Here is a 20,761-nt window from a genome sequence, read left to right on the forward strand (position 1 = left end):
TGGGGTACATGAATGCTTTTCTGTCACAAGCAACATCTAGAATGGCTGTGTGGCTCTGTGCGTACAGAATTAACATCTTATTGCAGTAAGCACCAGTCTTTCCTAAGAGGGCTGCCTGATTGGTTAATGGAAAATGGATGGAGTGAAGGGAAGAATAGCTGATAAAGAGATAATCCACTGTGGAAACGTGGCTGTGCAGGATGGCAGCACTGGGGGGTGCATGTAGGGTGAGGGAAGAAGAGGAAGGCCTCCTTTCTGTTGTTGCATTTGAAGTGGGAAGGAGGCCTGCAGTGAGCAAACTTCAGATGTAAAGAACAAAAGGCCAGGTTTTCCCCCTACACCACTGCTCTACCTTTTTCTCAATACTGACGAGATGATGAGGTCTCAAGCTGAAGCCCTACAGAATTATACTTTGACAGCCTATATTTATTAGTCAGGTTTATTTTCCAGATATACAAAGTAAAGCATTCATTATTATGTATAAAACAATTAAATGGAGCAATGTTGCCAATCTGTACTTGGGCAAAATTTAGAAGTATCTCTGTTCTTTACAACAGAATCAGTGCACATGAGTATAACCAACATGTGTTATATGTTCATCCAAAATCTGAAATCTCTTAAAGAAAGAAAAACTTGCGGTCAATCATCATTAATATTGCTTAGGTCAATTTACACAATTTTTCCTATTCCTTTAAATGAATAATTTGGAGAGGATGGTAGTTCCTAAGCTGATGGTGGATCTGAGGTTGCCAGTTACGGGAGCACTTAAGCGCCCATTGGCACAGCAAGATTCAAAGCCCTGGTAGGCTTCAAAGAAACACTTTTTTTTTTCTTCTTCTAGAACTCTTTGCTTTCTAGTAAAGCTGCAACCACAATGTTCTCTCTCTTAATGCCACCATAAAAAATCAAAACACTTTAAAACAAATTGATGTACTCTTTAATACAGTCACCACATCATCACAGGACCCTTGCACCCTGCATGGTGACAACCGTAGGGATGCATACCACACATCTCTTTCTTTGTTGCCTGCTTCAATGCTTAAAGAAAAATCGAGAGAGAGTGTGTGTCTCTCAATTGAGATATGGGCACCTTTGATTGACAAGACCTAATCAGCTTATCTCCACACTAATAAAGTTGGGGCCTGTGGAGCCGGTATATGCCCAGCACCAAGTGAACTTTTACTAGCCAAAGCTGCACAGGCCAGGTCTCAGGCTCTGCTTCTCTAAACTGGTTCAGATCAATTCTTAATGGGCTATTTTCATCTTGATAAACTGCTATAGTCTTCATTCATGATAGCATTAGAGGCTATTTAGCTGGATGAATTGCCTAAAGTAATGGCTACACAGTAAATCTATGATAAGTATTATGCACACTGAATCAGTAAGCTGTCTTTTCCCAGCTCCATGTAAAGAAGTAAAAAGTAACTTCTTCTCAAATCAGAGGATTTTTCCCTTTTACATGATTACTTATTAAAGGGGATGACTTTTTTTTTTAAAAAATTAAAGGATGACAGGATCCCCTGCCCATTAGGAAACAGATTCTTTTAATAATTTCTACTGTATAATACTATTGGATTTTCACTTCCTTGGGTTGAAGCCCAGTCCTGACACTGCCATACACTGTGATTTCTCTGTCTCCATCATTCTGGTACTTAGAGACACTGACTTGCTCAGACTAGACATTCACTAAAGGTGCCTTGATTTTTGGGGAATGAAGAATGCGAGTCCAGGAAACACACATGGACAGGAGTTGAGGGGTGGGTGGCTACAGACACATGTGCATGCATATTTTCTTCTTCAATTTTATTTGCAGGAAGCCCTTTCAAACCAAGCCTTTTCTACCTCATTCAAGAACAGTATCTTTGTTCTTATCTGTTTCTAATTGCTATGTAAAGGCTAAATTCAAGAGTTGTGGTGTAAATAAAGTTATTAAAACACCAGGTGCTTCTTCATCTACATGGTGGAGCCCTGGAGCAGAAGTCCTCCTTTACACATGCCAGGGTGAGAGTAAAATACACAGTGGGCATTTTGATCCCACCTTTTGTATGCAGTTATCTAAAGAGAGAGATGGGCTCACTGGAGAAAGCAAGCTTTACAGAAAAATCTCCAGTAGTGGAGAAACATTTTGAAAAGGTAACAATTGTCCAAGTGTGAATATATATATATAATTTGTTCCTCCTACCATATATAAATGGTCCTTAAAATTATTCAGTAATGCTGCTTTCAAACTGCGATATACCTTAAATATTATAATCACCTGCATAAAATGAGGCAATTTTAAACACATTCCAAAATGACGTTTCTACAGATTATAGGAAATCCTGAGCAATATTTTTCATTCAGAATATGGTCTTCATGCTGTAATTGCTTTATATAAAATCCACTCCAGCCTTATCACTCAATATTATCTTTACTGCTGAACATCAGAAGATAATTTTGCAATAAAATTTAATTTACAGAGCTTATTTTCCATTAATCTCCAAGCAGAGGAAAAATTAAACATGCCAAGGTACACACTCCAAGTTATGACCCTAATGGCATTTGTAAAAGTTTCTGGAATAGCAGGCCACTAAACATATCAATTTTATCATATTGAAATGTTGACAAATTTTAATTATCAAAACTTTATATCCTAGAAGAGAAAGTAAAAGATGCTATTAAGAATATGTATGAAAATAAGATTCTTCAAGTAATAAAGTTCCCCTGTGGAAAGCTTTTCTTCCTTAAGAAAAAAAATACTTAATATAAAAATATGGGACTAGTAAAGTTATTTTATTCAAACTGTTAATATATCAGTAATGGTTAACAATGTTGAGATTTTCAAAGAAAAAATTTAAAGCTAGTAACAAAGGGGACTAGACATCAAGACTCACTTCTCTGCATAAAATGACTAAGTCAGGTTTCTTATCTCCAAGGCTCATTCCAGCTGTAAAACTTTTAATTTTAAATATATAGATACCATGCAAAATTTGGAAGAGTAAATTAATAGTAGAAGGTTTATTTCTATAGGCCTTTTGGTCTCTATATATCCATTTATGTCCTAGAAGGCATTCACCGCTTGAAAAACAAAAAAAAATCTTCTTTTACAAAAAGTATTGAGCCCTCTAAAACAATTAATACCACAAATTAGGATAAGATATAAGCCAATCCTGTTGCTCACAAAGAAATAGCTTCATTTTTACAATGGTGCAAAATACTTAAGAGTTCTCATGAAAACTTAAATTCTTTGCCAGAATGGTAACATAATAAAAAAATTAATGAGCATTAATGGGTTGAGAGATTCATGTTTGATGTCTACCCTGAATGAGACCACCATTTTCTAGAACAGATTTAAATCACTCTGCCTCTTTCAAAAGTTACATCATAACAAGGCCAAACTGATACTGAATCATTTATGAGGTTTTTAGAGTTGAAATATCAGAGTCATATATGTGCAGAAGTATTGTTCTGACATTTGAATTTCAGCAATAGGCAATTCTGAGACATTTCAAGTTATGCAAAACTTGACATTTCCATGTTAATATACAAAACAATGATGATGTGAAAAGTGACTTCTCCATCAATACTTAAAACGTTTAAGTTTTAATAAAACTTTAGAATCACAGGCTTCTAAGATTCAGACCCACACAAGAAGTTCTTACCTAAAAGCTTTAAATGTTTATCCACATGAGAAGTGTGTGCTAAACCTCAATCTACACAGATTATTTCCATTTATACACAGAAAAGCAAAACATTATTAATCTCTTTTCAGACCACATGTTTCCAATTTAACTTTCTTTTCATTTCTCATATATACATGTCAGAATATTCTTGCCATGAGCTATATAGATTACTTAAAATTGTTTCTCAAACATTAATAACAATAGTAAATCAAGTACTATTAAGTATATTTCACTTTTCTGTACAGTATGAATCTCAGACAGTTGCAATTTTATAAGAAACTAAAATGGAGCACTGATAAATGACCACCATGTCCAATGATCATCTCCTTAAACACCAAAACTAAAATGTTGATCTAGATATGATGATCTCTAGCGGAAACAGTAGAGACATTTTTTTAAAGGGCTGAAATAAGTAGGGTAATAATGAAGAACAAAATGTATAACATTTTCAAGCTGCAAATTAAGAAGCAGATATTGACTTTTCTTAGAGGTCAATAACAGCTGTTTATTGATCTAAAAAGTTAATACCTACTAAGGTCAATATAAGATCTCAAGGGTCAACGAATCTGGATTCTAATTTCCACTTTCTTTCACATAGAAATATTGCTGAAATGGGTACAACTGTGTTTAGAGAAATCAGGAAATCACCATTATGAAGCCAAAATAATCCAAAGGAATAGGCCAAGGAAGTTAAAAGCATACATAGAAAGGGTTTTTAAAGTCTGCTACTGTAGAATTTCCAGAGATATTGAACGTTAGACATAAATCCTACTACTACATAATTCAGGCAGTTAAAAAAGGAGAAACAAACGTTAAGTAAAAATTGTGTTTCACCAGCCTTTGGCTTCCTCATGATATTGACATATGGAATCTCTCCCCACTCACACCCCGTGTCTCTGTGTATGTTGTGTGCGTATGCATATACATTTGGAAAACTAAGATGTGAAATAATTTTTCAAGAATAGATTTTAGGCACTTATTTCAATATAGAGAAAATTCTTTTTTCATTGTAAAATTAAATAGTAACAGTTTAGAAAATTCAGAATAGAGAAAAAAATCTATAATCTCCTTATTCTTATGTTACCATTTCTATTATTATCATAATACGCTCTTGTTTTTCTAGATTGAAAAAGAAAAGAATATTAACTCTCATTCTTCTAATTGGTAAAACGGTCTATTCATTCTTACGCATCTTGAAGATGGGGATAGACCACATGAACGCTGGGACCACGTCCCCATATACATCTAATACTTCCTGGAGTCATCAAATTAAATGACTGATTAGCCTGATTCTTTCAGTAGTGAAGTAAAAGTTCATATTGTTGTTTTTGTAATTACTAGAAGCACTTAGGGAGAGGTAGAGAGTGGGAGGAAAGAAAGAAGCAGCAAATATTCTTAGAGCATTTACTAGTGCCCAAACCTGGGTAAGGTGCTTTTAAATAGACATAAGGCCTTATAGTTACTGGAAGGGACAAATTTCTACAATTGTAATAAAAAATTAAAAAAGAGAAGCCAGGTTTGCAACAATGATGATATTACACGATGGGTACTCAATAAATATGAAGACTACCGTGATTGTAATGTCCTTTTGTTGAAATCAACTTTTAATTTCAGAATAGCTTTAGATTTACAAAAAAATTATGCTCATGGTACAGAGTTTCCATTTACTCTACATCCAGTTTCCCCCGTTATCACCTACATTACTATGGTACATGTGTCACAATTAACAAACCAATATTGATACATTATTATTAACTAAAATCAATAAATTTATTCATATTTCCTTGGTTTTTGCATAATGTTCTTTTTCTGTTCCAGGATTCCATCCAGGACTTGCATTATGTTAAGTTTCCTTAAGTTCCTCCGGGCTGTGACAGTGTGCAGTGTAAGTGTACTTTTAGCATTTGCTTTAGAAATTACAAACATAAATTTGCGAACTTACAACTATTGTCACCACTTAGATAAAAACACACAGAGCAGAATTATTTTTTGTTACAGATCTAAGGAATACAAATTTGAAAAGTGAATAAAGATAAATGCCTAGTAGAAAAGAAAGCAGATGATATCGGACTCCTTACTGTATCTATTAATATAGAAAAGACAGAAATAGTTTCATTTGCCACAAAAACTAGAAGATTACAACTACTGACCTGGTCTGTAAGTCATCTATCCCTTCACTTCTGTCCATTGTACTGTTAATAGCTAGGGTCTTAATTGATGATGTATGAGGCAGTGAAGTAGGCAATAAATAAATACTAGGCAGAGATAGATAAACAGCCCCAACCCACCTATATTGTTCTCCCTCTTTCTCAGTACAAAGTTGTGATTAGAAAGTGGTCATTCAGTTGGAACTGTATTTCCCAGTCCCCCTGCATCTATGTAGCACCATTCAACTGTTCTTGACAGTGGAACACAGGTAGAATTAATGTGGAGCTTGAAAAGTGGGTATGCCTTCTCCATTCTCTTTGTCTAGCTGCTGGCTAAACGTAAAGGACACCAAAGCCCCGGGGCAGGGCAGAGCCAAAAGACAGCTGAAGCCTAGATTTCTGAATAACTACCTGAAAGGGCTGTCCGCTCACTTGGATGCTTGCATTACACAGTTTCAAGAGTGAGAAATTAACATCACTGTATCAAGCCACTGGGGTGACTGGGGTTTATTTGTTACAGCAGCTAGTGTTACTATGCAAATTAGTACAAATGGAAACTAACATTTATGGATCACCACTGTGTTGGATGTTTTTTATCGTTTACCACATTTATCTCTCGTGACAACCTCCATATAGAAGATCTCCGAGGATTTTTATACATTTGAAAAGTAAGACTCAGAAAGGCTAAGGAACTTGTCTAAGGTCTTACAGTTATTAAGTGGCAGGACCAAGATTTGAACCTGAGTCTGTCTCGTAGCAAAGCTCCAGGCACATTCCATTTTGCTTCACTGCAGGTGAAAGAGAGGTGATCTGACTTGGCACTTGGATTAAAAAATAATTTCTGTGCATTTTATATGCGTAACTTTTTTTTAAATCCTCAAAGGAGAGCAGAAATTGTACGTGTGTTCTCCCTACTTTTTATGTAGAAGACACAAAGTCCCAATTTACAAGGGGTGGATATGAGACGATTAGTTCGTTTGAATTTGTTAGCATTTTTCAGATCAAGACAACCTTATACAAAAATGCAGAAGAGAGAGATACACTACACCTTTGTAACCTGCTGATAATCTTACAGTGTTTAATTTGAGCAGAGGCCAGCAACTTACAGAGGGCACGAAAGAACTGTTGCTCCACAAGGCTTACAGTTAACAAAAGAGAGAAGAGAAAGACATACTTGTTCTCACAACAGTATGATTTTAAAGAACTATATGGGGTGTGCATTCTACAGGAAGCCCAAGTAGGAAGAAAAATGAAACACTGTACCTTGCACACAGCAATAAAAATGAGGGGATTCATTGTAGTAAGAAAATTCACAGCTGGCAGGCAATATCAGTGAGGCAATAAGATACTTGGTCCATCTTCATGCTTACCTTTTAGAGTCAGTGGTTTTTTTTTTTTTTTTTTTTTATTCTTTAAGGTCTCTTATTACATTAACAAAGTCACTCCAGTCAATCTCTTTGACTCACCTACATGAAAAATTTGGATGTCTGTAAAAGTCCTATGCTAACACTAGTGAGAAAAACTGGTGCATCCTTTAAATTTGTGTAGCCTTCTTAGGACAGAGTTTGTTTGTTGGTTGGTTGGTTTGTTGGTTTCAAACGAACAGGTCCTAATCATCAACAGTCTGCACAGAGTATTGAACATTACATAGATAATTCAAAGATATGCCAATGAGAAAGAGGGAAACAAAAAGTACTTATTTCTTCACGAAACCAAATAAAACTTAATACACATTCTGTTTGGTGAAAGTAGATGGCATTTGGGGAAATATTCAGGGGATCAGTGTACTCAGCTTGAACAAATAATTTCCATTTCAGATAAGGTAATTTATTGATTGATACGATGAGTTAATAGATGTAAAAGTAGTCTGAAAATTTTAGAGCAGAATATACAATGTTATCGTCTGTGGTACCACTGTTATTTTTAGCACATAATACATTAACAATTACCAACATTTATGATTTAAGCATTAAAAACCTCCATAATATATTAAATAATTACATATCTGACTATTAATGAATGGGTTAATTGGGATGGTTACTCTGAAATAATAACAAGTTTGATGGAAAATGTTTTAAAAATAAATGTTATCACTTCCAAGTAAAAATTATTGAATGATGAAATGTTAAAAGATGAATGTTAGCTAGGCCATAGGACACCCCCCGGGAATTCTCATAAGCCATGTATTTGCCCCAAAGCCTGGCTTTGCTCAGTTTACTTACTTCTCCTTCCTCCTCTCCTTATGGATTTCATAAGGCCCATCTTTCCCAAGTCTTTCCCGGACATAATGAAATAGACTTAATTACTTCCTCTACCCTCCTTAAAAACACTAATTGTATTTATTATTAGAATCTACAGCTATTTATTTTCACCATAAGCATTTTGTCAAGATATTCCAGCTTATTAAAGGAAATTTATATTCTAAGAGCCAAGGACAGTGCCAGGATTTGTTCCTTCCTAAATGATATGAAATCTATTTTCCCTTTCAGGTGGCCTGAATTTCTCCTCCACCTTAATTCCAAATGCAAAATTTGCTAATAATAATAATAATAATAATAATGTAAGGCAGTATTTTTCTTGCTATAGCAGAGATCAATAGAAGTCCAATCCACATCCAACGAATCCAATCCTAATTTCTTACGGCCTAATAATTGTTTGCTGAACAAAATGTTAAAGTTCCACTGAGCCCTATTTAAGTTTCATATATTGCAAATAACTTTGAAAATGGAAATTAAAAAAAAAAATAGCTCCACTGTGAAGGTATTTTATATGAACACAAATATCAACCTTTTAATGTAGACCAGGAGCTTAGATGATTGATTACAGTGAAATTAGCAACATGGAGGGTAATGGTAGGACTACTATTCAACAATGTGCTTTCTTTATCCTCCAAAAAGAACAGTTCCCAAAAAGCGTTTTTCCTTTTCTGGCTTTAGGATAGTTTCTTCCTCTCTCTAAATAAATAGATATTTATTTAACTACGACTTCACACTTAAATCTTAAGATACACAAGGGCAACACAGTGCCATATGTGAATCATGACCCACCACGACAGTCTCTTTGATAAGGACTTTACTTGGAAAAACATATTCTTCAATAAAAAATTATTTTTTAATGTTTACTTTGTTCTCTTGTGGCAATGTTGGAAAACACTGTAGCCCAACAGGAAATACAGACGAAAGCTTCAAATATAGAGCACACACAAAAAAGCCATTTTTAAAGCTCGTGCCTATCAAGTTTTCCACTTGATATAAGTCGTACACAAAGTCTTAGTCCAATGCAAACCCATGCTGTGAAAATTCTGTAGCACCCATCTCAAAAAAATTCTGTTAAATACATAAACACTGCTGAAAAAAAGAAAAAAAAAAGAAAAAAGAAAAAACCTTCTGGCACTAGAAGTCAGACTCAAAGGGAAAATAAACTTGATTAAAAAAAAAATCCCAAAGAAAGTTCTATAAGTACAGTGCAACAAGGTCATAAGCTTCACTGTAATATTTGAAAGTAAATTGTCATTTTCACAATCTGCTGTAGTCTTCATTCTTTTTCTCAACTCACAGAGATGCAACAGAGTAAGAATGGCTCCACGTGTATCTTACAAACCAACTGGAAAAGTGATATAGGCATTATGGGGAAGTCACCTTTAAAGATGAGTATAATACTTTTTAATAGATTAAAAATGAACCCTATGAATTCCCTTGGACCACCTAAGGAGAAGGTTCTCCAAACAGGGTTTAAATGACATTCTTTTCTTACCACCATGGAGCTCACCAATATCTCAGAGGACCTCACAAAGTATATATAAGCACAACTTGAAAATACTCTTTAAGAGCTTTGCCCAAATGATAACCTCCTCGATTCTTTTCAGTAGAGAATCACAGCTTTTTGAGATATCAGACTTTAATAGGCTTGAAATTGTAAGGTAAATGATAACTGCACATTAGAAATGATGATTCTACAACTGAACTGGACAGACTTTTAAAAATTCATAGGACCTGGTCAAGTAATGCTTCTCAGCATTAAAAAAATACCTATTCAAGCAGAGATATCCTTCCACTGTCCAAAATAATGAATAAAGAAACTTTTTCTAGAGAGAGAACTTTCTCTGTCAAAAAGTTTAATATTTCTACAGAAAATCTTTTCTCTAAAATATTTATGGTTGGATAAAAGATAGTTAATATCAACCTAACTGTAGAATCCTATCTTCGGTCCCTATATGGGAGAATAACATAAAGTGTTAATTTGTTATTTTTGCAATAATTTGGACACCATAGTGCCTTTCTAAATTCCAACCTGTACTTAAACAAAATTACTTCAGCTAATAATCTGAATCAGTGTTTATGGACATAACATTCTCTAGTCAGATAGCCCAGACCAGGACTGTGTTATCTTACTGGCCCTAGCTCCGCATCTCTGCCGCACCTGACACTCAGTAGGGCTCAACGAAACCTTGTTGAATAAGTGAAATATAACATTTACTTTTTTTCATACAATCTTATACCACTTTCACCAATAGGACAGAATCAGAAATATATTCTTCTACCTTAACAGATAACAGCTCTGAGGGAAAGGAACATGCAGTGAATACTTTTTGGGTCTATTTTCTCAGGAGTATTAAAAATGACTCATCAGTAAATGGGAGGGGGGTGGGGGGGCGGAATCTAAGCTCTGATAATCTGCTACAGGAGATGTTACATTTTACCTGGCACAGTGAACACTCAAAATATTTCTCGAAGAGAAGGCAGGAGGCAGGAGGCAAGGAGAGGACGAGAAGAAAGAAAGATATAATTATGAGGAGGAGGTAGAAGAAAATGTCAGTGGATGTGAAGAAACTTCTAAAATGATTTTTTAAAAAGTGATTGATCGTCGTTCTGGTAAAAAGTTGGAAGACGGCTCTAAATTCTTAAAGTCTGGTGATGCTGCCATTGTTGATATGGTTCCTGGCAAGCCCATGTGTGTTGAGAGCTTCTCAGACTATCCACCTCTGGGTCCCTTTGCTGTTCGTGATATGAGACAGAGAGTTGCTACGGGTGTCATCAAAGCAATGGACAAGAAGGCTGCTGGAGCTGGCAAAGTCACCAAGTCTGCCCAGAAAGCTCAGAAGACTAAATGAGTATTATTGTATTCATTATTCAATAAATAATACCTGCCACCCTGGTCTTAATCAGTGGTGGAAGAACGAACGGTCTCAGAACTATTTGTTTCAATTGGCCATTTAAGTTTAATAGTGAAAGACTGGTTAATGAATCATAACAATGCATCGTAAAACCTTCAGAAGGAAAGGTTTTGTGGACCACTTTGGTTTTCTTTTTTTGCATGTGGCAGTCTTAAGCTATTAGTTTTAAAACTCAGTACTTTTTAATGGAAAAAACTTGACCAAAAATCTGTCACAGAATTTAGAGACCCATTAAAAAAGTTTAATGAGAAAAAACAAAAACAAAAACAAAGTGACTGGCTCTGAGTTTGATAAAAACTGCCTCAACAGGTATTTCCACTCAAAATTTCTGAATGAGTTCTATACTGAGTTGATTAAAATAATAAGGTGAGTGGAAAGACAGTGTCAAGAACCAAAAGACAGAAGGCAATCAAGTTGCAGTACTGTGCTTTTATACCGCAAAATCTCCATATAATGAGACGACTTAGGAAAACTCTATCAGTAGTTCAGTCAAGACTTGGAAACAAATAAATGTATTAAAAAGGCACCTCAAAATTTAAATGCATTTGTTCAGCATCTTTAAAAAGTTCTAAACATCAAGCACATTTTAGTTGATTTTTTTTTTTAAGACAGAGACTCGCTCTGTCGCCCAGGCTGGAGTGCAGTGGCGCGATCTCGGCTCACTGCAAGCTCCGCCTCCCGAGTTCATGCCATTCTCCTGCCTCAGCCTCCCGAGTAGCTGGGACTACAGGCGCCCACCACCTCGCCCGGCTAATTTTTTGTATTTTTGGTAGAGATAGGTTTCACCGTGTTGGCCAGGAGGGTCTCAATCTCCTGACCTCGTGATCCACCCGCCTCGGCCTCCCTTTAGTTGATTTTTTAAAAGTGTAAGCCTGGGTAAGCATATTAAAAAAGAGAAAAAAGAAAAAAAGTAAGCTTATACTGCTGTTGATCGTTTTTCCTTTAAAAATTCTTTAAAAAGAGCTAGGTAAAGTAAAAGAAAAAAAAAGCGGCGTACATGAATTATCTAATTCTCATTAAAATGCCATAATCTATTTTTTTTTTTTTTTTTTTTTTTTTGAGACGGAGTCTCGCTCTGTCACCCAGGCTGGAGTTCAGTGGCCGGATCTCAGCTCACTGCAAGCTCCGCCTCCCGGGTTTGCGCCATTCTCCTGCCTCAGCCTCCCGAGTAGCTGGGACTACAGGCGCCCGCCACCTCGCCCGGCTAGTTTTTTGTATTTTTTAGTAGAGACGGGGTTTCACTGTGTTAGCCAGGATGGTCTCGATCTCCTGACCTCGTGATCCGCCCGTCTCGGCCTCCCAAAGTACTGGGATTACAGGCTTGAGCCACCGCGCCCGGCCGACTAAAATGCCATAATCTAAAAATTATTTGTTTTCTAAAAGAAAAAATGCTCCATATCTTTCTCTGGCTAACTCTATTAGGTCAAATGAATTCAAATTTTGATCAAATAAGCATAAAGGGCACACATAAACTGAACAAATCATATAAAACAGGTCAGTGGAAATATATTTCTATAATGTGGAATGCCTGCAGCTTAAAATTATTATTATTATTATTATTATTATTATTATTATTATTATTAAGACAGAGTCTCCCTCTGTTGCCCAGGCTGGAGTGCAGTGGCACAATCTCGGCTCACTACAACCTCCACCTCCTGGGTTCAAGTGATTCTCCTGCCTCAGCCTCACAAGTAGTTGGGATTACGAGCATGTACCACCACCCCCAACTAATTTTTGTATTTTTAGTAGAGACAGGGTTTCGTCATGTTGGTCAGGCTGGTCTCGAACTCCTGACCTCAAGTGATCCGCACTCCTTGGCCTCCCAAAGTGCTGGGATTACAGGCATGAGCCACCACACCTGGACTATTATTTTTTGAGACAAAGTCTCATCCTGTAACCTGGGCTGGAGTACAATGGCGCAATCACAGCTTGCTTACTGAAGCCTCAACCTTGTGGGCTCAAGCCATCCTCCCACCTCAGCCTCCCAAGTAGCTGGGACTACAGGCGCATGACATTATGAACAGTTAATTTTTGTATTTTTTGTGGACATGGGGTTTTACCATGTTGCCTGAGCTGGTGTCGAACTCCTGGGTTCAAGTGATCTGCCTGCCTTGGCCTCTTGAAGTGCTGGAATTATAAGTGTAAGCCACTGCTCCCGGCCTGCAGTTTAAAATTAGGTAACAATAACATGGCATGGAAATACTGAAATTGAAGAGAAATCCATATTTTTATTTTTAAAAAAGAGATAACCTTCATAGAAAAGAAACAGAACTCCCAAGGAAACCCTCAAGCAGAAATGGAAAGAATCCACTCTATCAATTCTACAACAAATAAGGTTTGGGTAGAAAGTATTTTCTTTTATGCAAGGAACTTGAAAACACACGGCATTGGTATTATTCTTACTCAGAAAGTCTATTTTTGCATTTCCCTAATGAAACAAGATATATAGGAAATTGTGATGAATATGCTTTTTTTTAAAAAAAAAAAAAAAGAAAGTAAGTACTGTTAAATATAGAGATAAAATGTGTTTTGACAAAAATAAAGGTGTATAATTAGTCCCTTTTGGGTTACTGGATGCTTTACTAGCTATTCTAGCTGCCAAGTAATGCCTACTCACATGTTCCTGAGGTAAGACAGATAATTATTACAGCTCCTAAAAAGACCATCCCTCATATCCAGTGCCACCAATAATGAAATTAACAGACATAGCCATATTAATTATTTCATAGGGAGTATACATTTGTAAAATTTAATTAATTAATTTTTTATAGAGAGGGGGGTCTCACTGTGTTGCTAAGGCTGGTCTCAAATTCCTGACTTCAAGCAGTCTTCCTAGCTCAGCTTCTCAAATTGCTTTGGATTACAGGTGTGAGCCACCATGCCTGGCCAGGAGTGTACATATTAACTATAGTTAGCTACCTGGCCAGATTTTTGCATATACATACACACACACACAGACACACACACATATATATGTATATATATACACACACATACATATATACACACACATACACATATACACACACATATATATGCAAAATACACACACACACACACATACACACACACCTGGTCAAATTTTTGCATACATACACATATACATGCAAAATACACACACACACACGTGCAAACACGCATGCGCACACACACACACGAGATTCAATGAAATGACATTTATCCAGTTTGAATAAACACAGACTAAATACTAGCACTGGAAAGTAAGCATTTAACTCAACTTTAATATGCATACAAATCACAGCTGATCTTGTTAAAATGCAAATTCTGATCCAGTAGATCCGATGTGGGGCCCAAGACCCTGCATTTTTAACAAGCTCCCAGAGGATGTCAGTGTTGCTGGTTCTGGACCCCACTTAGAGCAGCAAGAAACTAACCCATTTCCTCTTTAGATTGATGCAAAATTGAACAAAATGACAATGTATGTATAAACTCAGAACTTACCTGAAAATGATTAGACAGAAAAAAAACCATAGTTTTGTGAGATAATTTACAAACATATAAATTATTTTATTGTGCCTTCTTGAACTCTAGTTAATAAGTATCATTATCATAATTCCTCATGTAAAATATTATCATAAACTTGGTTTTCAGCCCAGATTTATAATCACAAATGTTCATTACTGCCAGCCTGATGGGACTGGCCACTGTCCATTTGTCCCTACAAGGCACAAAGATTAAAAAGTCCCCATTTGTTTTGGGGATAGCCTTACAAAAGAATGTTTGGAAACACACGCCAATTGTTAAAGAACTAATGATAAATTTCAAGCTCTTTGTTCCTGAATGCCTTTTAAGCCAGCTTGTAATTTCTCCTGCATCTTCATAACCAAATTCCTCTGTCAGCAAGTTCAGTTGGTAAAAGAACCAAATCTTGGATTACTATAATAAACTTCCTAACATGTCTCCTCATTTGCAACTCTGCTCTGCCACCCCTCCAATCCCTGTTCTCCACAATTCAGATCAGGTCGCTTGCCTGATGAAAGTCCTCCATGACTGTCACACCCTACTCAGAATAAAATCCAGACCCCTTCCATGTCCCATGGCCCCACACGACTCTGCCCTAATCATGCTCCATGCCCCCTGGCTCACTTCACCCTAGCTGTACTGGTCTTCTTTCTGTTGCCTGAACATCCTGAGCACATTCTCGTTCCAGAGCCTTCCTGCTTGCTCTTCCCTCTTCTTGGAATCATCTGTCCCAGCTTACTGATGGCATCTTGGTATATTCAAGGCTCAGCTTACAGGGTTCTTCTCTGGGAGATCTTTCCTGACTAGCCAACGTAAGGTAGCATTTATCAGTTATTCTTTTTTTTTGGAGGTGGGGGTCTTGCTATGTTGTGCAGGCTGGTGCAGTTACTCTTGAATACCTTGCATCATTTATCACTATCCAAAATGGTCTTGTCCATTATTAACTTAAGAAATGTCTGTCTCGGCCGGGCATGGTGGCTCACACCTGTAATCCCAACACTTTGGGAGGCCAAGGTGGGTGGATCACTTAACACGGTGAAACCCTGTCTCTACTAAAAATACAAAAATTAGCTGGGTGTGGTGGTGGACGCCTGTAATCCCAGCTACTCGGGAGGCTGAGGTAGGAGAATCACTTGAACCCAGGAGGCAAACATTGCAGTGAGCTGAGACTGCATCATGGCACTCCAGCCTAGGCAACAAAGCGAGACTCCATCTCAAATGCCATCCCCATCAAGCTACCAATTACTTTCTTCACAGAACTGGAAAAACTACTTTAAAGTTCATATGGAACCAAAAAAGAGCCCGCATTGCCAAGACAATCCTAAGCAAAAAGAACAAAGCAGGAGGCATCACGCTACCTGACTTCAAACTATACTACAAGGCTACAGCAACCAAAATAGCATGGTACTGGTACCAAAACAGAGATATAGACCAATGGAACAGAACAGAGCCCTCAGAAATAATACCACATATCTACAACCATCCGATCTTTGACAAACCTGACAAAAACAAGAAATGGGGAAAGGATTCCACATTTAATAAATGGTGCTGGGAAAACTGGCTAGCCATATGTAGAAAGCTGAAACTGGATCCCTTCCTTCCATCTTATACAAAAATTAATTCAAGATGGATTAGAGACTTAAATGTTAGACCTAAAACCATAAAAACCCTAGAAGAAAACCTAGGCAATACTATTCAGAACATAGGCATGGGCAAGGACTTCATGACTAAAACACCAAAAGCAATGGCAACAAAAGCCAAAATTGACAAATGGGACCTAATTACGCTAAAGAGCTTCTGCACAGCAAAAGAAACTACCATCAGTGAACAGGCAACCTACAGAATGGGAGAAAATTTTTGCAATCTACCCATCTGACAAAGGGCTAATATCCAGAATCTACAAAGAACTTAAACAAATTTACAAAAAAAAATCAAACAACCCCATCAAAAAGTGGGCGAAGGATATGAACAGTCACTTCTCAAAAGAAGACATTTATGCAGCCAAGAGAGACATGAAAAAATGCTCATCATCACTGGCCATCAGAGAAATGCAAATCAAAACCACAATGAGATACCATCTCACATCAGTTAGAATGGTGATCATTAAAAAGTCAGGAAACAACAGGTGCTGGAGAAGATGTGCAGAAATAGGAACACTTTTACACTGTTGGTGGGACTGTAAACTAGTTCAACCATTGTGGAAGACAGTGTGGCAATTCCTCAAGGATCTAGAACTAGAAATACCATTTGACCCAGCCATCCCATTACTGGGTATATACCCAAAGGATTATAAATCATGCTACTATAAAGACACATGCACACGTATGTTTATTGCGGCACTATTCACAATAGCAAAGACTTGGAACCAACCCATATGTCCATCAATGATAGACTGGATTAAGAAAATGTGGCACATATACACCATGGAATACTATGCAGCCATAAAAAAAGATGAGTTCATGTCCTTCGTAGGGACATGGATGAAGCTGGAAACCATCATTCTGAGCTAACTATTGCAAGGACACAAAACCAAACACCGCATGTTCTCACTCATAGGTGGGAATTGAACAATGAGAACACTTGGACACAGGGTGGGGAACATCACACACCGGGGCCTGTCGTGGGGTGGGGGTAGCAGGGAGGGATACCTTCAGAAGAATCCTAGGTTTGTAAGTGTGGACCTAATTAGTTAATCTCTCTCTACCTTGTTTTCTCATCTTTAAAGTGAGGAAGGGATAATTACTACATAGGTTTGTGGTGAGGATTAAAGAGAGAATGAATATAAAGTATGGAAAACAGTGTGTGGTCCATATTAAATGTTCAATAAACTTTGTATTATTTCTACATATGCTCAGTCATCAGGAAACACAAGGCCCTGGGTGAAGGCTAGAGTCCCTCTTCTTCGCGGCAGGAAGGCTAGCAGAAGGTTAACTCCCTGTGGTGAAGAGATCAGCAGCCACCTGGGAAATCAGGGCCAGGTGGCCTGCAGTGACTACTGAGAGAAAGGGTGACAACTTGTAAGGCTTGGTGCTCAGGGATGCGGGAGCAAGGTCATCACAAGTGGTACAGATTGTGATTCAAGGATGTGAGGCTGCTGAGTGTAGACAAACTCTCACAGTTCCAAAGATGCACTGCCAGGTGCAGGGGCCCATCTACAGTACCGGTGGGACAGTTGGGAGGGTCTTAAGTTATCTGTTTACGTATTAAAAGCAAGAGTGAGCCTTGCATTTCTGCCCTTATACAATTTCTCTTTCAGCCTGTTTCTTTCTTAATAATACAGCTCCCATTAGTTTTGTGCCTATTGTTAATTCTGGGATATTTACTTCAGAGAAAAGAAGAATCGTAATTTCAGAACAAAGGGCAGATGACCCAGAATTTTGAGTATTAAGTCCCTGACCTCAAACCAAATGGATATCTCCACATCTAAAAGTCATATCTGACTATTAATAGTACCAAAAAAAAAAGAAAGAGCTGCTTTTTATTCACAGATTCTAGGACAAGAACTTAAAAGCAATGCCACACTGGATCAAGCCAATGGTTCAGGCAACCAGTGTAGTGTTCTGTCAATTAACTTGTTGCTTCATCAATTTTCTCAAATAAGAAAGGATCCATGAAACAAACTTGATTGGTAGTAAACTCTGTGCATATCAGGGTGTGAACAGCACTTAGGAATAATTATGTGCCTTTTCTCAGACTCAGCACATTGTGAACATGTGACCCTCTGCTGAGTTCCAGAAGAGAAAATGACTGCCTATATGACAAAATAAGATATCAAAAATGATTCAAGAATTTTAGACAATGGATTTCATTATTTGTTAGGAAGACCCTATAATATGCATTCTATTCTACTCTACTCCGTTCTATTTTCTACATAACTTTCTTTTATAGTATTTGCCAATTACACTCATCAAGTTAATGAATAGAAAAGTTTACAGATTTTTGTTGAAACCTTTGCCAATGATTCTGAAAGTTAACCACTTCTGCTGATCGTGGTTTTTAAAAATGATGACTTTAACAGAGCTCTCTTTAGTTTCTAAGCCCCTAAATACATATGACCTTATTTTACTTCATAACAACCTTAAGGGATACATAGGATCTGGTTGACAGTTTCTATTTTGCAAATATAAGAACACTTGCAGAGAGGTTAAATGATTTCTCAAAGTCACACAGCTGATTAATGACATGGACAGATGATGCGGTTTTTCTCTCTCTCTAATTCAGTGTATCAGGCCATAGTTTCCAATTTTGTAGTGAAGTAAAAATTTGAAAAAAAAATTGAAGGCCTAAAATAGGGATGCCAATTTTGTTATTCTTCTAAGTAAAGGGAAAAAAAAATAACTTCTACCTACTATTTCAATCATATTACAACTTTCCTTTATACCCCAAAATAGGAAAAACATCATCTTCCAAATAAGTGTAGCCTTGTGAATTAATAAAATATGCTTTATGAGAAACTCACTACGTTCTACTTATCTTCTCATTTTGCAGTGCACTGGTGAAAACTGTTGTGGTCTAGAACTGGCTCTCAGATCAATACTTGGAATCCATTTCCCTCTTTTGTGCTGTTTCAAAAGTTATACTAGCTCTTCCACCTCTCTTCCTCCTTGCATTCCATAATTTTTAAGAAGAAGACTTCAATAAGTGCTGAAAGTTTTTCCTTTCCAAAGATGCCATTCTGACACTTTAACAAATGGTAAGTATCCTAAATTTACATCACAATCAAAATACAGAGCTATAGCTTGACAAGCCATGACTCGGCTGAGGACCAGTAGGGAAGCAGGAAATACAGAAACAATATGGTGCCCACCCCAATGTATTCTGTCCCATTACTTCAGTAAGTAGAAAGAGCAGGAAAAATGCTTTGTCCCTGCTTTCTCATTTCCCACTCCACTTTCAAATTCATCCACAAAAGTAAATTAGCAATGATGACTCCTGTCTATGCACAGGCTGAGCCACATCTGTCTTTACTTCCACAAAGCCCATTCTTATCCATTCTCCCAGACTTGGTCTTGTATTCTGCAAGAAGTTCCCAAGCCTTATATGCCAAGTCAACATCTAATTTTATAACACTTCATAGTCAATACCATAGTAATTTACTAAAAATTCCAAAGGGACTGAGGTAGGCTGATGGGACACTCTTAAGTTGACATTTCCATGTTGGTTATGTTGACAGTTTGATGTGGATGTTATGTTTTAGCACACGCCAAAAATAATAACTATCAAATCCCATTCAAGCATATAACTTTGATCAATACACAGTCATTTGGTATCTGCGATCTTCTTTCAGCTTTGAGAGGGAGCTATATGAATAGTGTAGTGAAAGAAAAAAAAGAAACGCAACTATGTAGCCCAATCAACCAAAGCAAGCCTTGCAATCACGGTCACATCGAGAAGACCCCCTGAGCATGAGCCAGCCCCATGTGGAAAGAGGCTGACCAATGGATGCTGTGTCAAGGAAGGTCCCTGTGATTATGGTCATATTCCACAGACACAGTGCTATGTTCCCCAAGGATTGTCAAAGTAACATATTTTGTTTCCTATTCCTTTAGTATTTATAAATTTCAATCATAATAAAAGTTATCTTCTAGGAGATAAAGATAAATGCCTGTAGATCATCAATGACCACACAATAATAATAACATTTATATTTGTACATGTGTTTTTTGGTATATAAAACATTTTTACATGTACCATTTTTTCTTAAGAATGTTCGGAGATAGGCAATATTATTTCCACGTTATTGAAGAAGAAACTGAGGCTCAGAGAGGTTACGTGATCTCCTCAAGGTCACACAAACAAGAGCTAGAACCCAAGCCTGGTCCTCTGACCTCATGTTCAAGGCTCTTTTCATTATTCACACTCTTTCCAAGAACAGTCACCTCTAAAGATGAGCTCCCAAACAAAAAGAACACACAAAAGCTGGCTTTTATTCCAATCAGGGCAGAAAGCCAATCTATCAATTACCTCAGGGCGAAGGGCTGTCCATAACTATTAAATCTGGAAAGGTTTGTGGTTTTCTTTAGTTTTTTCACTATTAATATAATGCAAACGTTGCTTGTATTATTCCTATTTGGTTGCCTAGAATTCATCATATTAACCAACCAATATAGGGCAGCCATGAACACAGGACAAGAAAAACACTGGCCATTCATAAAAGAAATTATTTGGAATCATTTTCATCATACTTGCTCTTGCAAAATAAACATTTCTGTGACTCTAAATTTTTAAAAATTGATAAAAATATTGTGGATTACGTATTTTTGAGGCTTACACATTGGGTAAGAGCTATCCAAAAT

The 20,761-nt window shown here is 37.0% G+C and overlaps 1 protein-coding gene across 5 annotated transcripts in view; it reads right to left on the reverse strand.

Moving 5' to 3' along the window:
* The window catches only part of VTI1A (vesicle transport through interaction with t-SNAREs 1A), a 380,928-nt gene that overhangs the window by 268,082 nt on the left and 92,085 nt on the right, over positions 1–20,761 (reverse strand). The window lies entirely within an intron of this gene.

This window comes from Piliocolobus tephrosceles, chromosome 9 (genome assembly GCF_002776525.5).
Source record: "Piliocolobus tephrosceles isolate RC106 chromosome 9, ASM277652v3, whole genome shotgun sequence".
NCBI lineage: Eukaryota > Metazoa > Chordata > Mammalia > Primates > Cercopithecidae > Piliocolobus > Piliocolobus tephrosceles.